The sequence below is a fragment of the Octodon degus genome, unplaced genomic scaffold, assembly GCF_000260255.1.
Source record: "Octodon degus isolate 3935 unplaced genomic scaffold, OctDeg1.0 scaffold00060, whole genome shotgun sequence".
NCBI lineage: Eukaryota > Metazoa > Chordata > Mammalia > Rodentia > Octodontidae > Octodon > Octodon degus.
In genome coordinates this window covers 12844585-12860204 of record NW_004524636.1, presented here as the reverse complement: position 1 = coordinate 12860204, position 15620 = coordinate 12844585, and the positions used below count along the sequence as shown (strand labels likewise).

The window sequence follows — 15620 nt, the reverse complement described above, 5'->3', positions numbered from 1 at the left end:
GCAGTAGGATTGCTGACCAGTAAAAGGATGCACCTGAAGATTATGGTCATATAAAGATGTGCTGGCATAATTGAATCTTTCCTTTAGTGTATTTAATTGTGTGTTACAGGCATGAAATAAGAAAATTATTAGAATAAACTACACTAGAAGATTTGTCAGCCAAGTATGACCAAGCCAGAGAATGAGGAATGGAATAGACTGAAAGATAAATGCAAATGGTGATTGTAATGATAGGCCATGTCTGTGTTGATTTAGAAGGGAAAGAAGGGTGCCTGGAAGGTGAAGGAGGCTAAAATAAAATGTAAGAGAATTACAAGTTCTTTATTTGTAAGAAGTGTTAGTCTTAGGGTGTTGCAGAGTAAAATTTAAAAATTGGGGGTAGTAATAAGAGTATTATGCTTGAAGTTAAGATCATAGTTAGATTTCAGTTTTTGTTAGTGACAGTCCTATAGCAGAGTTTTTGCAATGGAGTGGAGCATGGAGACTTAACAAGTCAGTGATCTGTCAGGCCTGAAGTGTTGGAAATGCCAGTATGAATATTAAAATTACTAAAAATAATGACATATGTTGGGAGAATGGTAGTGAGCAAAGAGCTGAATTCAGGCAATGAGTGGAATACATAGTTATTAGATGCTGTAATGAGAGGGGTTACCATCCTCACGAACACCACCACCCCCCCCAAAAAAAAAAAGGAAAAAGCCCAGGGACTGGAACTGGCAGTGAGTACCAAAGGTTAGATGCTGGGAGAGAGCAGTTTACCTCCTGAAAGGGACATGGAGGAGGCAGTGTCTTCAAGGGAGAACCACTTTGGGTACGACTCAGATTACTAAATGTAATGATAAAGGGGATTTTGCTAAAGGCTGCTAGTGACTGGCTATGACTGCTGATGAGTAGCAAGGTTCAGTCATTGGGTAAGAATGAGACTTGGGAAAAGAAATGATTTTGAAGTTGGTGACTTCTTGTGATAGATTTAAATATGAATTAAGGGCAGATAAGGTTAATTCTGATGGTCTTGGAGCTGTAATAGTAGAGAGGCTTTGAGATCTTGTCAGAGTTCTAGCAAAACAGGAGGCATAGAACCTAAAGCACTCACATCTAAACCAGCAACCTGAGCACCTTCTTGACTTTCCTCATTCCTCTGCTTTCTCTTTCCTTTACTTTTTTTTTTTGCATTTAGTACAGGGGATACAGGGGTTACAGGGTCCTGCCACACAGATCAGACTTGTAGTGATTCTTCTGTTTTCAGCCTCCCATGCACTGGGATTACAGGCGTGTGCTACCCCGCCCAGTCTCAACATCTCAGGGGGCCTGAGGGTGGGGCCTGCACAGCCCAGGAATCAACCCTGGTCCCTGTGCTTGCCTAAGCAGGCATTTTAGTCTGCTAAGCTGTCAGGAAGTTTTTAAATCAGTTTTACATTCATTTTGGTAGGCAGACCCATTCTGTCATTTTAATTTCGGACATCTTAAAACCTGTTCACTATTTACTTTTGGCTCTATCGCTGTTTTCATTTATTGCCCATGTATTCATTATTTGAAATATATTCATGAAAATATTTTTGGTCAGAATGTTTAAAATATCCAGATGTTTGAATTTGGAGTTGAGTTAAAAAGAGGGCATTAAATGGAAAATCTGAACTTAAAAATAAGCTCAAAGAATTTGCTCTCTGTCTCCTGCTTGGTGATGGTCAGGATACTAGGTCATTCCAGTACACTGTTACAGCTTATACAAAGACATAGCTATTAACTGACTAGATTTGATTTATTTACTTATTTATTAACATAATATCTCACTGTAGTTTAGTCTGGCCTTGAACTCATGGTGTACCCCAGGCTGGCCTCGAATTCTCAGCAGTCCTCCTACCTCAGCCTTTGAGTGCAGGGATTATAGGCCTATGCCACCATGGCCAGCCTATAATTAAAAATTATAATCAATTTAAGTGTTCATTCCTTCCCTGAATCGTTCCTTTAATAGCTTGGCTGTAAAGGCTTTGTAAGGTAATAAGATGAAACTTCATACTGCGCAAAAAGCATTTAAATCATGTGTGGAATATATAATAAAAACAAAAAGCAGCTAGTGTTATCAAAATATGTTGCTAACATATTTTCTCCAGAGTTGCTGGTAAACTCAGTGTCTCCTGGAATATTTAAAGATTACTTTCTCTTTTAGTAATACTAAGATTTAAAAGAAAATTCCAAGAATTTTAAAAACTTTTATTAAAGTTTTAAAAACTTTAAGCAAAACCTGAGGATAGTTTTACGCTAATAGTTTTAAAAGATGCGAAAATTCCCGGACCTTAAAGAGTTTCAACTTAATCAGCCTCCTTTTCTTTTTCCTTCATAGAATCCCATTTAAATAAGGACCTCTAGATGCAAGTATTTAAAATGATTCCTTTGATGCATGCTTGCCATCTGCTCATGTGTCACACCAGTTGTCCTTTTTGCGTTGGTAGTCACTATTTCTAGACCATACAATGTTTTGATTTTTCTTTTAACTTCGCCGTAAACTTCGTCTTCTGCAAGTCATTTCAACAAAAAGAATTTGCTGTGTACTGTTCACCACTGCCCACAGCTATGCTGATCTGTTTGAAGCTGTGAATTGTCTGGTCTTTAAAGCAAAACTTGTGCCTGTTCTGTTTGTGGCCTCCAACATCGTTCTGTCTATATGCTTACTTCCTGATGAGCAGAGTGCCATCTTCATGCATGTTCCAATTCATTTAACACTACTTTTCAACTGTTACATTATTGTTGTTCTTTTTTCTTTTTTCTGAAATTGAAGAATCCTGTAACCCATAAGTTTACTGCTTTAACACATTCATGTTATCATCTATAAATACAATAGTTTATAATACTATATTCTAGTTTTACATTTTGCTTTTTAAATTTCACTTATATTTTGTTTTATGTGTTTCTAGATTACCTTTATTATATCTGTCTAACATTGCATTTTATTTCTGATTGGTAAATTAAAAATCACTCTTGGAAGCTGAGTGTGATGGTGCACACTTATAATGCCAGCACCCGGCACTCGGGATATTCAGGCAGGAGACTCTCTGTAAATTGAAGGCGTAGGGCCAGCCAAATAGCTCAGTGGATTAAAGCGCCTGCAAGCAGGCACAGGGGCTGGGGTTCGATCCCCAGGCCTGCAATGCCGGCCCTGCCATGCCAGCCCTACCCCTGGGGTGCGCTGAGACAGTAATTTGGACTGGGCGTGGTGGCGTGCGCCTGTAGTTCCAGCTCTTGGGAGCTGTAAACAGGCGGATCACTGCAAGTCCAATCTGGTAGTGAGACCCTGAACACCCTGTAGACCCTTCCCAAAGAAAGAAAATCGAAGGCCTGAAGTATCTAGTGTAGTCTCGAAAACATTCATTCTTGAAGGTCAGGTAAGGAGAAATAAAAATGATGAAGATGAAATATGTACAGTGGGTGACCAGATGAATGGTTACTTTTTTTTTCTTCAATAAAAGACACATTGCTATTACTCCCCTTAAGAATGTTCTTCTCTTCAAACACACCCCATTGTTCTTGCCACTTTCTACAGTAGATCTGAACGTCCTCTTTTGTGAGTATATTTACAAGGTGTGATTAAAAATACAGGGAATGCTGCTACTGAGCACCAGTCAACAGAAAGGTAGACTCTATTAGTTTTTCCTCAGCCATTAGTTCACCACATCTGGCACCCTGAGACTTCTGTCTCTTCCTCAGAATCAGACTACTCATGAAAGGTAAATGTTCTACATTGACATGGAGGCAGCCACAACAACGCAACTAAAGACATTCAGAAAAGAAAGGACTTTCACATCTGCTTCAGAAAGTGTCAAGAATGATAGGATAAGTGTGCTCAAAATGAGGAGTAGTAGTTTTAGTATTTGAGGGAGACTAAGTGCATTATGTCTCTTACTGTAGTAAGTTTTTCTAAAAGACTCAAACATTGACTATTTTTTATTATGCCTTATACTAGATAGTAGAAATTCCCCCAAGATGAATGTAAGATTATACACTGCACACAAGCACCAACAATATGATAAATACAAATCATTCTCTTGGTGTTATGCTTTAGGTTCTTTATATTTTATTATTATGTAAAACATAATCACCTTCTACCAAATTTTCTTAGATAAAATTCTTAAAAGTAGATATCATGTCTCTTGTCAGGTACTTTATGATAATCTTCTGTTACTTTATAGTGTTAATTGGGGAAGTTTTAATTTTTAAAGTATCAGAAATGCTAGTAAGAGGAAAATGGCTCAGTAGAATAAGCGCTTCCCTGGCAAGCACAAGGGCCTGAGGTCAATCCCCAGTTCCACAAAAAAAGAAATGCTAATAAGGGCCGGGGAGACAGCTCAGCAGCGTAAGTGCCTGCCTGCCATGCACAAGGTACTAAGTTCAATCCCCAGTACCACAAAAAAAAGAAAAGAAATGCTAATAAAATTATACACAAAATTAAATCTAATTTCTGTAATACATTTAGATTCTGAACCCACATAAAGGCTAGGGCATGAGTACATTTCTAGAAAGTTTGGGTCTGGTATAAAACTTAATCTCACTCTAACATCATATGCTACATTTTTGTCCACTGAAAGATTTGCCACCTTTTTCTTTGTCTTTTGGTTAGATCACTACAGACATTTGTTCCCTGACTATAACAAAATAAGTCCTTTTCAGCTTGAGGTCCAAGGTAAAACTGGTATAAACTTCTATGAGTTGAACTGGTTTCTAGGCCTGTTGAATTTGAGGCTTTTTTTTGTTTTTTTGGTACTGAGGATCCTACTCAGGACCTTGTGCTTGCCAGGCAGGCTTATGCTGTTGCACTATCTCCTTGGCCCAATGCATTCTTGTTGATAACATTTGCCAGATATAATCTTCCAGAGGAAGGGAATGTGGGATACTTACCTTCCTTTCTTTAATCTTTATTGAGGGTGAGTACATTAGCTCTTACCAAATGAACTCTCAAAAGACCTATCTTAGTTCAATCTATTCCTTCATTGACATGGAAAACTTTTATCTATGAAGTTATTTGGCATAAACTTAAAAATCTGATATTGTGTAACCCTAGGAATACATACTATCACCCATTTGATTTGGGTGACTTCCCTTACGTGTTTAGAATAATGTGCCTTTGTAAATTGAAGCATGTGTTTTGAAGGCATACTCTTCCCTAAAAATTGGCTCACATAATTTGGGAAGACTGTCTTTACAGGATTTACTCAGTCTTTTCTTAAATATTGTCAGTTCACATAGTTATAAAACATATTTCATGGTTGGTTCCCATTGCTTACTCTTTCTCCTAAGATGTTTTTAGATGTATTGTTTTTAGATCTATTATTTCAATCTAGAAGAATATTTTAAAATATCTTTTAGAAAAAGGAGAAACATACTTACTGAGTATGTATTATGTGTCAGAAAGTGCAAGGTGTTATAAATAATATTAAATTCTTCAAAGTGGTTAATGCCTTATTTTTCAGAAGAGAAAACTGAGGCAAAGACTGGCTCAAGATCATAAAGCCAAGAAAGAAAACTATAATTTAAACCTTTAATCTACTGAAGAACCCATTAAAAAATTTTAAAGGATCTGACGCCTCTTAGTTCAGTTCTTTTCTCAGTCTGCATATGTTTACCATTATATGCATAAAGATACATGAGATTCTCTTCAAGTGTGAGAATATTTTAGTCTACAACCAGGATCATAGATATGACAGTGTCTAAGAAGCCTGTCTTCTGATTACTAAACTGTTCTGAACATTTAAAAAAAGACAAAGAGTATATTAGATAACCCCTTCAGGCTTCTTAGCATGTATATTATTAGTTGTTATTCCAAGATTCTGGTAACTTTCTGGACCCAATGAATGCTTACTTATCATAGAGAATATCACATGAGGAATCATTAAAATAGAAATAGTGCTTGCTTGAATAAGACAAGTCATGGAAACATTGAAGTCTTAAGTTTTAATGCTACTTTGATTCTATATATTCTCATGTTTAATTTATGTTGCATTGAAGACATTGCCAGTGAAATAGACTCAAAGTATATTAGAAAAGTTGAAAGACTAAACCTTAAGTGATTACTCTATTCAGAGACTTCAAACTAACATAGCACCAATAGATGACAAGTATGTCAAGCTACTGATCCCTTCACCTTTAGCGAGCCAAAACCCCTATGCTGTCCTTCTCTGGTTATCTCCATTTGTTCCAATATGGTGTACAAACATGATCATTTTCTATGTCTATTATAATAGAAAAAAGGTTGGGAAGTTACTGCTTTTCTAGTAGCTATTTGGAGCATCTTTCTGGAAGTGCAGCTCTCCCCACCTTATTTGTTGTTTTCTGCAGTTTCATTTACCCAGAGTCAACCACAATCTACAAATATTAAGTGGAAAATTCCAGAAATAATTCATAAGCTTTAAAATGCACATCATTCTTAGTATTGTGATGAAATAATTATGTTCTTACCCCACATGTGAGTTATCCATGCAATGTATGCTCCCCACCAATATTAATTTGTTGCCTCAACATCGTTTTCAATATAGGGTTCAGTACTCTGCAGGAACTTCTGGCAGTCTTTGAGGATGTATCCTCCATGGATAAAGTGGACTACCATAGTCAGGATGTAGATTAAACTTACTTATAAACTCATACCAGTATATGTGGAGGAAAATACTTAGGTTGCAGCAAGAAAAATATAGCTTTATATAAATTAACTTATGAAGGTTTTTAATTACTTGTTTTTTTTGTTTTTTTTTCTTTTTGAGACAGGGTTTCAGTACACTGTTGAGGCTAAACTTGAACTCACTTAGTTCAGGCTGGCCTCAAACTTGCAGCAATCCTCCTGCCTCAGCTTCCCAAATGCTGGGATTGCAGACTTACACCACCATCCCTGGTGGTTTTTAATTATTTGAGTGCTGGGGAGACTCAAGTGTTTTACAAGGAAGGCTTTTGAAATTGACCTTCAAATGTCATTTTGGTTATTCTTAGTCTTAGTGCAGTATATCCTTATATAATGTTAATCATTTTCTTTCTTTCCTGTGTTGTTTTACCATAAATGTGTGTCTCCCCAAAGTCTACATTTTATTAACCCTGAACATAAAAGTATCCTGTGGTATTCTTCTGTCATTTGTTTCTTGGCTAAACACTATTTTTAAAAGATACAGATGGATGGATGGATGGATGGATGGATGGATGGATGGATGGATGGACAGATGGATGGACACACACAACTGAAGGAATGATTTATAGCATAGTTTAATGTCCATTCTATTAGCTACACATTTTGGTTGTTTGAGATTTAACTCTGGTACTTGTCTCCTTGTACATGTTCACGGTGTTTTAAATTTTACTGGACATTTAGGAGTATCATTACTGGGCATAGGGTATGAGTGTTTGACTTAAAAGTGTAGTACTCTAACTTTATCTTCCCAAGAGTGGTGCTTTATTTTCATTTCTCTTATCACTAATGTAACTGAACTATGTAAGTTATTTCTATAATATAATACTCAAGAAGTATCTTGACCTTTTTCTGTTGCAGTTGGGTTTTAGGAGTTCTTTATTTAGTTTTGATAATAATCCTTTGTGTTTTAGAAAATACCAAGTTTCTAATTCCCTCCTTTATTTTCCTACATCAGCTCATGATATAGTGATTGATTTTAATCCCGTCAAATTTATCTTTTATACCTAGTACTTTTGTGTTTCATTTAAGAAATCTTTTTTATACACGTGAGAGTATTGTTTTTCTTTATTTCCTACTAAAAGAAGTAAGGTTTTAGGTACTCCTTTATCCATCTGGTCTTGATTATATGAAATATATTTCCATCTTGTGCCACATAGAAAAATCTGTTTTATTACATTCAGTTTATTGAATAATCTTTCCCTTCCCCTCAGAATCTGATGTGTAAACTCTGTCATGCTTCAAAGTTTCACAACTGCATGGATCTGTTGTTTAACTGTGTTTTATTAATTAATTTGTTTGGCAATTCCTGGGCCAATACCACATTCATAAAACTGGATAATTTAAGAGCATGAGATGTGACCTTGCTTCACAGTGCTGTCTTAGACAGGTTCTTGGCTTTTAAGATTGATTGTTTTTAGCATTAGAGAGTTTTAGTATAGTGTATCGAGGGTTTTCGTTTTTGTTGTTGTTGTTGTTGTTGTTGTTTTTGTTTTGTTTTGTTTTACTTGGGGATGGGCAGTTTTCTTTTTCTTCTTTTTTTTTTTGTGCAGGGTCTCACTATGCAGCTCAGACTCATACTGATGCTCCTGATTTCTGCCTCGGATTACAGGCGTGCACCACCATGCGAGGCCTCCGTTGTCGGCTCAGCACACCCGGGGTTGGGACTAGCATGACATGCAGTGCCAGGGATTATTTTCTTTAAACATTGCTTGAATTAATTGACTACCCAAATTCCTGCAGATTAGGATTTTTCACCAGGTTTCAAAATTTAGAAAGCATCTTCTCAAAATGTTTTCTTCATTGTCTCTATTTTATCTTTTTTTTTTTGAAATTTTGTTTGATGTGTGGTACTTTCTTGTTGTGTATCTGATGATTCATATTTTCCATACTTTTAAATCTATATAGCATGCTTGAATAATTTCTTCAGTTTTTTCTTCATTAATTCTTTATCTCTAGTATCCTGTTTGACTATTTATCATTTCACGTTTTTGTTTCATGAAGCTTTTTTCCCTCAGATTTGCCTGATCCTTTTGATAATAGGATCTTTAATTCCCTGTTTTTTTTTAAGTGCTGATTCTATATTCAATACCATACATACTTTTTATAGTTCTGTTGTAGTTTTTTTTTTTTTGTTTTTGTTTGTTTGTTTGTTTGTTTGTTTGTTTTCCTGCTTACTCTAGTTCCTAGTGAATTTTGATTTTGATCACTTTGTCTTGGATCTTTCTTTTCTTATGGGGATTCTCAGGGTCATAGGTCAAAAGTACTTCTTTTAGAGAGTTTTTGCCAGATCCCTAAGGGCATTTCTAATCTAAGACTTATTGAAACTGAATTTTTGTATTGGAGTATTTGGGACCACACAAGTAGTGTGAATTCTAACAGCAAACTCATGGATTTGTGGGTTTGTGGTTATAAATTCTCTTGGGGAGAAATGTATTTTTATTTCCCTTGCTTTGCCTATATCCAAAGCCCATATGGGCATGTATAGCCTCTTAGGGAAAGGGACATCACCCACTGCAGGCATAGTTAAGGATCCTGGCTTGGTACAGTGATCTTGGATGGGACCTCCCACCATGTTCAGACTCCAGACACGCCCAGCCTCCTTGGCCAGCTGCCCATAATAACCCCAAATCCATACTAGACCATAGTGGGTTAGTGTATAGCCCCAAGGAAAATTCCCTGCTTCTGAGCTAATTTCTATTTGTTTTACCTTTCTTATTGCCACTGGACTGAGAATTCCATTTGTTTGCTTATATCTTAGCCATTCATTTAAGTTTTCATTTATTTTCTACCTTGTCCCTAAGCATAATAGAAGAAGTTCTTCAGTCCTCTTACCCATAAATTACCAGAATAATCTCACCACACTTGGCCAGCATTAGTCTGTTAGTACTACTATGTAATTATAAACTGCTTGAAAGGCAAAGAAAGCATACAAATACATTGCATGCAAATGCAGAAAACAGTAGTTCCCTCATAAAACCCAAGCTTTGTATTTGAAATCAGGCTTTTAGGAAGATTTGATTCTAAGAGGCATGGGTAGTTTGACGTGTAGAAAACTGAACATTCTTGCAAATTGAAGGCTTAACTTAGTAAAAGGAGATTTGAAAGAAGGTAGAGTAGGTAGTGAAATTGAAGACAAATATAAAGGAGTTTCTAACCAGTGAAACAGCTTTTAGGCAATCAACAACAAAGCATTCAGTGACTGCTTTACCTGAATATCTTCTATAAATACTTCATTGAATGTTTTGACAGATTCAGAATTAACAGGTAAGAAATCATTACTGAACAATGTTTATCTTTTCCAAGTTCAGTAATGGGAATTGAACCCAAGGTCTCTCACATACTGTATAAGTACTCAGCCACTCAGCTATATCTGTAGCCCTTTAAAAATGTGTTTTGAGACAGGATCTAAGTTCCCCAGGTTAGCATGGGACTTGCCATCTTCCTGCTTCAACTGCCCAAGTAGCTGGGATCATAGGCAGACCCTACATCATTCAGTTTATCTGTAACTTCTTATTATTCTCACTTAAGCTGTTATAGTAGTCTACCAATATTAGATGAAACAAACAGCTTCTATTGACCATACCTATTTATTTATATTCATATGGTTATTTTTTATTTTACTTTACTGTTACTGTCAGACCATCGACTGGGAACAAATTTGACTCATTTTCCTTTTCATTTTCTCTTTTATTCAGCAGTCATTTATAAGATGTGTTTTGTAGGGCAGGCCTTCCACTAACCTACCAGCGTTGCCTTCTGAGGCAAACAAGCTGTGGCCTCTGCTGTCATGGAAGTTTCAGCCTAGTAATTATTATTGCCAATAATGCATTTTTTTAAATTACATAAATATAAAATTGAAAACAGAAAAATAGAGGACAAAATAACACAGTATTTATATAGAAGAACTGAGGAGAGATTTATAAAGTTCAGATTAATCCTGAGCCAAGTTCAGAACACTTCAAATCTTCTTTCTCATTAGAAAGGTTAATAATTTAGATTATCTGATATACTTTGATACCAAGTAGACATAGTTGCTCAAGCATACCATAGTGGGAAAATGCTGCAATGATTCCCTTATTTGTCTAGACCATGTACACTTGTGTTCTTGTTACATGAGTAATGAGCCCTGTCCTTGTCCTCACACCACTACAGTAACAGGCCAGTTTGAAGTGGTGCCTTTGAGAGTGGTGTTCTGCTGGACATGGATGGTGATTTTCCTGTATAAAGTGTTGTACCCAGAATGAATTCCAAGTTTGGAGTTTTGGTGGTAGTGATGGTGGTTAGTAACATTAAAGCTTTTGAAATTGTTACACCATTTGATTTATAACATACAACTATTTAAAAAAAAAGATTTGAGTCATAAAGTGTTCATAAATATTCTCAGTAAATCTTGTCTTCCTTTAAATAAAGTCATGGTTTCAGTCTATATCAGAAATCTTAAATCTGCATTTTGTTTTTATAAACAAAGCCAAATATAGTATCCAGATGAATTATGTATGTTCTGCCCTTTGAAGACTTTTCAGATATTTCATAAGTAGGATCAGGAAAAGTGTGTACTCTTGTATTAGTGGGTTTTGTAAGAATATTTATGACTGCTTTTATATGTATACAAGCCAACAAAGTAACTCTGAAGGGATTGTGCGTAAGTTATTAGTATCATATTTGAATATTTATTCATAGTTGGTTTTATCTCTTATTTTTAGAATTATTCATGTTATTCTTAATAACTTAGTGGTCCTTAGATATACTTCAAAAAAAATTAGGACTAAATTGTGCAAAACTAAAAACAATTATGAGTTATTTTTCGATCACATAGTGGCCTCTTTCAAATGAAGTTAAAACTGTCTCCGAAGAATGTTCTTGTGCATTTGCCAAAAGACTTCTGGGATGGGCATATTTTTAAGAACTTAGAACATAAACAACTGTGATCTGTGGCAAGAAATTTAAATGACCTCATGATGACAACGAGAACAAAGCATTTTTAAGTTATCATGATGTGGTAATTCATTGCAATGTGTTTGTCATTCTTCTGTTTTGGTGTATTAAGTGAGATCTAGGCAAAAAAGTTAATCTGTATTTAACTTAAGATAGTTTCTAGTATCTTTATTGTTGTAAATAAACTAAATACCAGAAAAATATTATTTTCTAAGAACAATTTTTTTCATGAATTAGTCTAGAACTATAGGTCCTTTTTTATTTTTAAACCAGATGAGCCTCTTTAGGATTAAAAGCCCTCAAGTTTTGATTCATTTTCTGTTGGAGAGAATATGTTTCAGACATGAAAGATCAAACACTTGGCTTGAAATAAGAATCCATCCTTCAAGACAGATCAATTAAGTGTTTATTAAGTACTTACTATGTGTCTGGCACTATGCTAAATATAGAATACAAAAGAAAGTGGCTGCAAGCTGCTTTTGGTCTATTTAGAAGAAAAGGCATGTTCAGATGAAATTTATAAAGTAGAAAGAAATTGTGTAATCAAGTACCAAATAAAGTAATGCAGCACTTATATGGTACAAGTAATTATGTAGTCCCTCTTTTCAGAAATGATTTTTTTTTCATTTATGCATTTGGTATAGAGTCTTATTACACAGCTCGGACTCTAGTGATCCTCATGTTTTCAGCCTCCCCACGCTGGGATTTCAGGTGTGTGCCACCACACCTGGACTCCTTCACCGGCTCAGCATGCGGGGCTGGCACAGTGTGCAGAACCAGGGATCAAACTCTGGTCCCTGCACTTGCAAAATCAGGTGCTTAATCTTCTGAACTATCTCACTGGCCCCTAGAAATGATTTTTAATTGTTGTGTAGAATAGTGATTTTCAAGTAGGGGTGATTTTTCTCCCCTAGACGAGGTCGGAGGCATTTTTGATTCTCACAACTAGAGCTGCTGGCATGCCTGCCGATATTGTTAGAGTTATTAAAATTCACCGTGTAGCCTTTCACAGCAAAGAATCATCCAGTCCAAAGTAGCAGCAGAACAAAAATTGGCAAACCCTGAATCTACAAATGGCAGTACAGATGAGTTCTAAAGTTGTACAAGATATATTATCATCTTCTACGCTGTTTAGTCAGTGTCAGTGTTCTTTGCCTGAGGTCCTGGAATTCTAACATATGATTGTTGGGTAGCCAAAGACTTTGAGAACATAGCCTACAAGGTTTTCAACACAAAAAGTGTGTAGCTTTTTGTCAAATTGTCAACATATCTCTAGCTCCCTAAAAAAGATTGAGACATCCTGCCAGAGTTCTAGTCACCTATAAGAGATAACACAGAACCTTCTATACCATTGTACTGAGTTAGAAGTGCAGTTTTAAGTGTCAAGGATCAAAATTACACAAAAACCTTTTTTATGGTGAAAAAAATTACATTTCCTATTTTGAGCCAATAAAAGGTTTCTAAATGTTTATGGGAAGGGCTGGCCAAATAACTCAAGAGGATTAAAGCACCTGCAAGCAGGCGCAGGGCTGGGGGGCCTGAGAAGCTGTAAACAGGCAGATCATTATGAGTCCAATCTAGTAGTGAGACCCTGAACACCCTGTAGACCCTTCCCTAAAATACAAAAAGAAAAAAAAATGTATAAGGGGAAAGTATGTGCAAATCATAGCAAAATACCATAAAGATAATTATTTACATATCACCTAGTAATAAAATATAGTATTATGCTTTTGAAATTGGAGGTTGAACAATGTGCTGATTTACACATAAATTGTAAATTATAGATAAATTATTTTATTCTGTTATTTGAAGTCAACTTGTTTTATCAAAATTTGCTGCCTTCTCTGAAATGAGCACCTAAACCACATTTACAATGTTGTTTACCTACTGAAATATTCAGAGGTTTGGACATGGTTTTGTATTGTACACATTTTTCTTGAAAAATGTTTAGTAAAGCAAATTACATTTTTCTCATAAAATGCATTTTTTAATTGAAAGTGGTGTCTGACTTGGCATCTAATAAATCAAGAGATCATACCAGAGGTATGTCATAAGGACAAATTCACATAACCTTGAGTGAACATATAGCGTAATACTTGTCTAAGTCTTAGAAATGTGGCGATTAAGTCTTGGCTGAAAAGACAAGGAAGGGACCTGAGAAGTAATCCCTTCCAGTTGTTTCAAACTGTTATTTGCAGCTCAATACTTAAAAACACTACAGTTTGTTGTTTTATGTATTTGGACTTCCATCAGATGTTCTGGAGAGTGGGGTCATGTACATGGGAGGAATTGTATACTTTTGGCCTTGCCAGCCTCGTTTTTTATTAAGGAACCCAAGGCTCAAACTAGAATGAAGCAAGAAGACACAAAAAAACTTCCTGAGACTGGACGAGTCTTAATACATTTCCTTGATAAAGGAAATGTTAACTATTTGCTGCCCCTTTGGACAGTGAAGGTGTATATTTGTTTGTTGTTTCAGTGTTTCAGAGAACATGGCTTAGCACGGATGAGTTGGGCCCTCAAATATTTAAATGACATAAAGTCTTTTAAAAAATAATGAACTAGGGCTGGGGAGATAGCTCGGTGGCATAAGGCCTGCCTGGCAAGCACAGGGTCCCAAGTTCAATCCCTGGTACCACATGCCCTGCCAGCCCCTGAATGCTAGGCATCTCATGCTAACTCTGGAACTCTAATCCTAGTGCTGGGGAGGCTGAATCAGGAGGATCATTATGAGTTCAAACTGCACAGGGAGACCTTGTATCAAAAAAGGATGTAAATAATAAATGAAATAATTTGAAATGCTCTTTTTAAGAGAAACCCTGTTAATCCAGATCATTTTCCCAGATACATTCTAAATGCTGCAAAATTAAAAATAATCTTAAGGATACTATAATTCTAGTTTTTTATGCAGAGTACGGAGATACTGAGAACATTTAATAACTTGCATAAGAACACACAGCTAGGAAACTACACAGCTGAAGTTTGAACTCCTATTTATTCTCTTTACTATTATCAGATACAGTAAGTTCAATTTATGAATATCCCAGTTTCAGACTTTCACACGTGTACTGTATTAAGATTCATAAGTGTTCAGTATAAGACTCTGTGGGATTATGAATGAATCTGATTTAAGAGCTTTGAACAATACTTGATCTAAGTGAGAACTTAATGTACATCGAAAATCCTCATTTGACCTACAGAATTAAGGATTACAAATGCACAGAATACGTTGGAACATGATTATAGGAGTAAGATTTTTAGAAATGAAGTATCAGAATAATAGCACTAAACTGTACCAAAAACTACGAAGTTGTTGTCCCTTTTTTATCTTAACCATGTGGTCTCACAGAATGCATGAGGACAAATTGTGAGAATCTTTCCACCTGAGGTGGGTTTTTGTTTTGTTTTTTTATACTAGCAGTTGAACTCAGGACTTCATGCTTACCAGGCAGGCACCATGCTGCTAAACTATACTCCTGACCCCACCTGAGGTATTTCAGTGAGGATTGTCTGGCTAATTAATTTCTGTTAGTCCTTGTAATTACTGGGGAACACAGACTTTTATTTGGGTGACACAAGCAAATGGAGAACATTTTACTAAATTAACTAGTAGTCATATCCTGAGATTTATTCTTCTCGGAATGTTTCTTAGAGGCTCAAAACAGGTAAAAAGGGGGCTAGTGGGTTAGCTCAGTTGTCTAAATCACTTTCTTAAGCAAAATCTGTCAGGGACAAGGGACTAGGGTTCGATTGCCAGCACCACATACTGCACCAGACCCACCCTTAAGGCAGCCTGAGCCAGCCAAAAAAAAAAAAGAATCCTTCTCAAAACAAGTAAAGAGAAATAAAGTTTGAACCTGAATAATTTTCATTCATGGCTTAACCATGTATCAAGTTGCTGCTTGTTGATTTAACATTTGTCATTATAAAACAGCTTTTATAAAAGTTGATTCCCTGTTATCTTCATTAGTACAAATGTTCAGTATTGCATTATTGTATTAAACATGCATAAATTTCATTTGTT

At 35.9% G+C, this 15620-nt stretch overlaps 1 protein-coding gene across 1 annotated transcript in view; it reads left to right on the top strand.

The window, feature by feature from the left end:
- The window catches only part of Esf1 (ESF1 nucleolar pre-rRNA processing protein homolog), a 63541-nt gene that overhangs the window by 28791 nt on the left and 19130 nt on the right, over nt 1-15620 (top strand). The window lies entirely within an intron of this gene.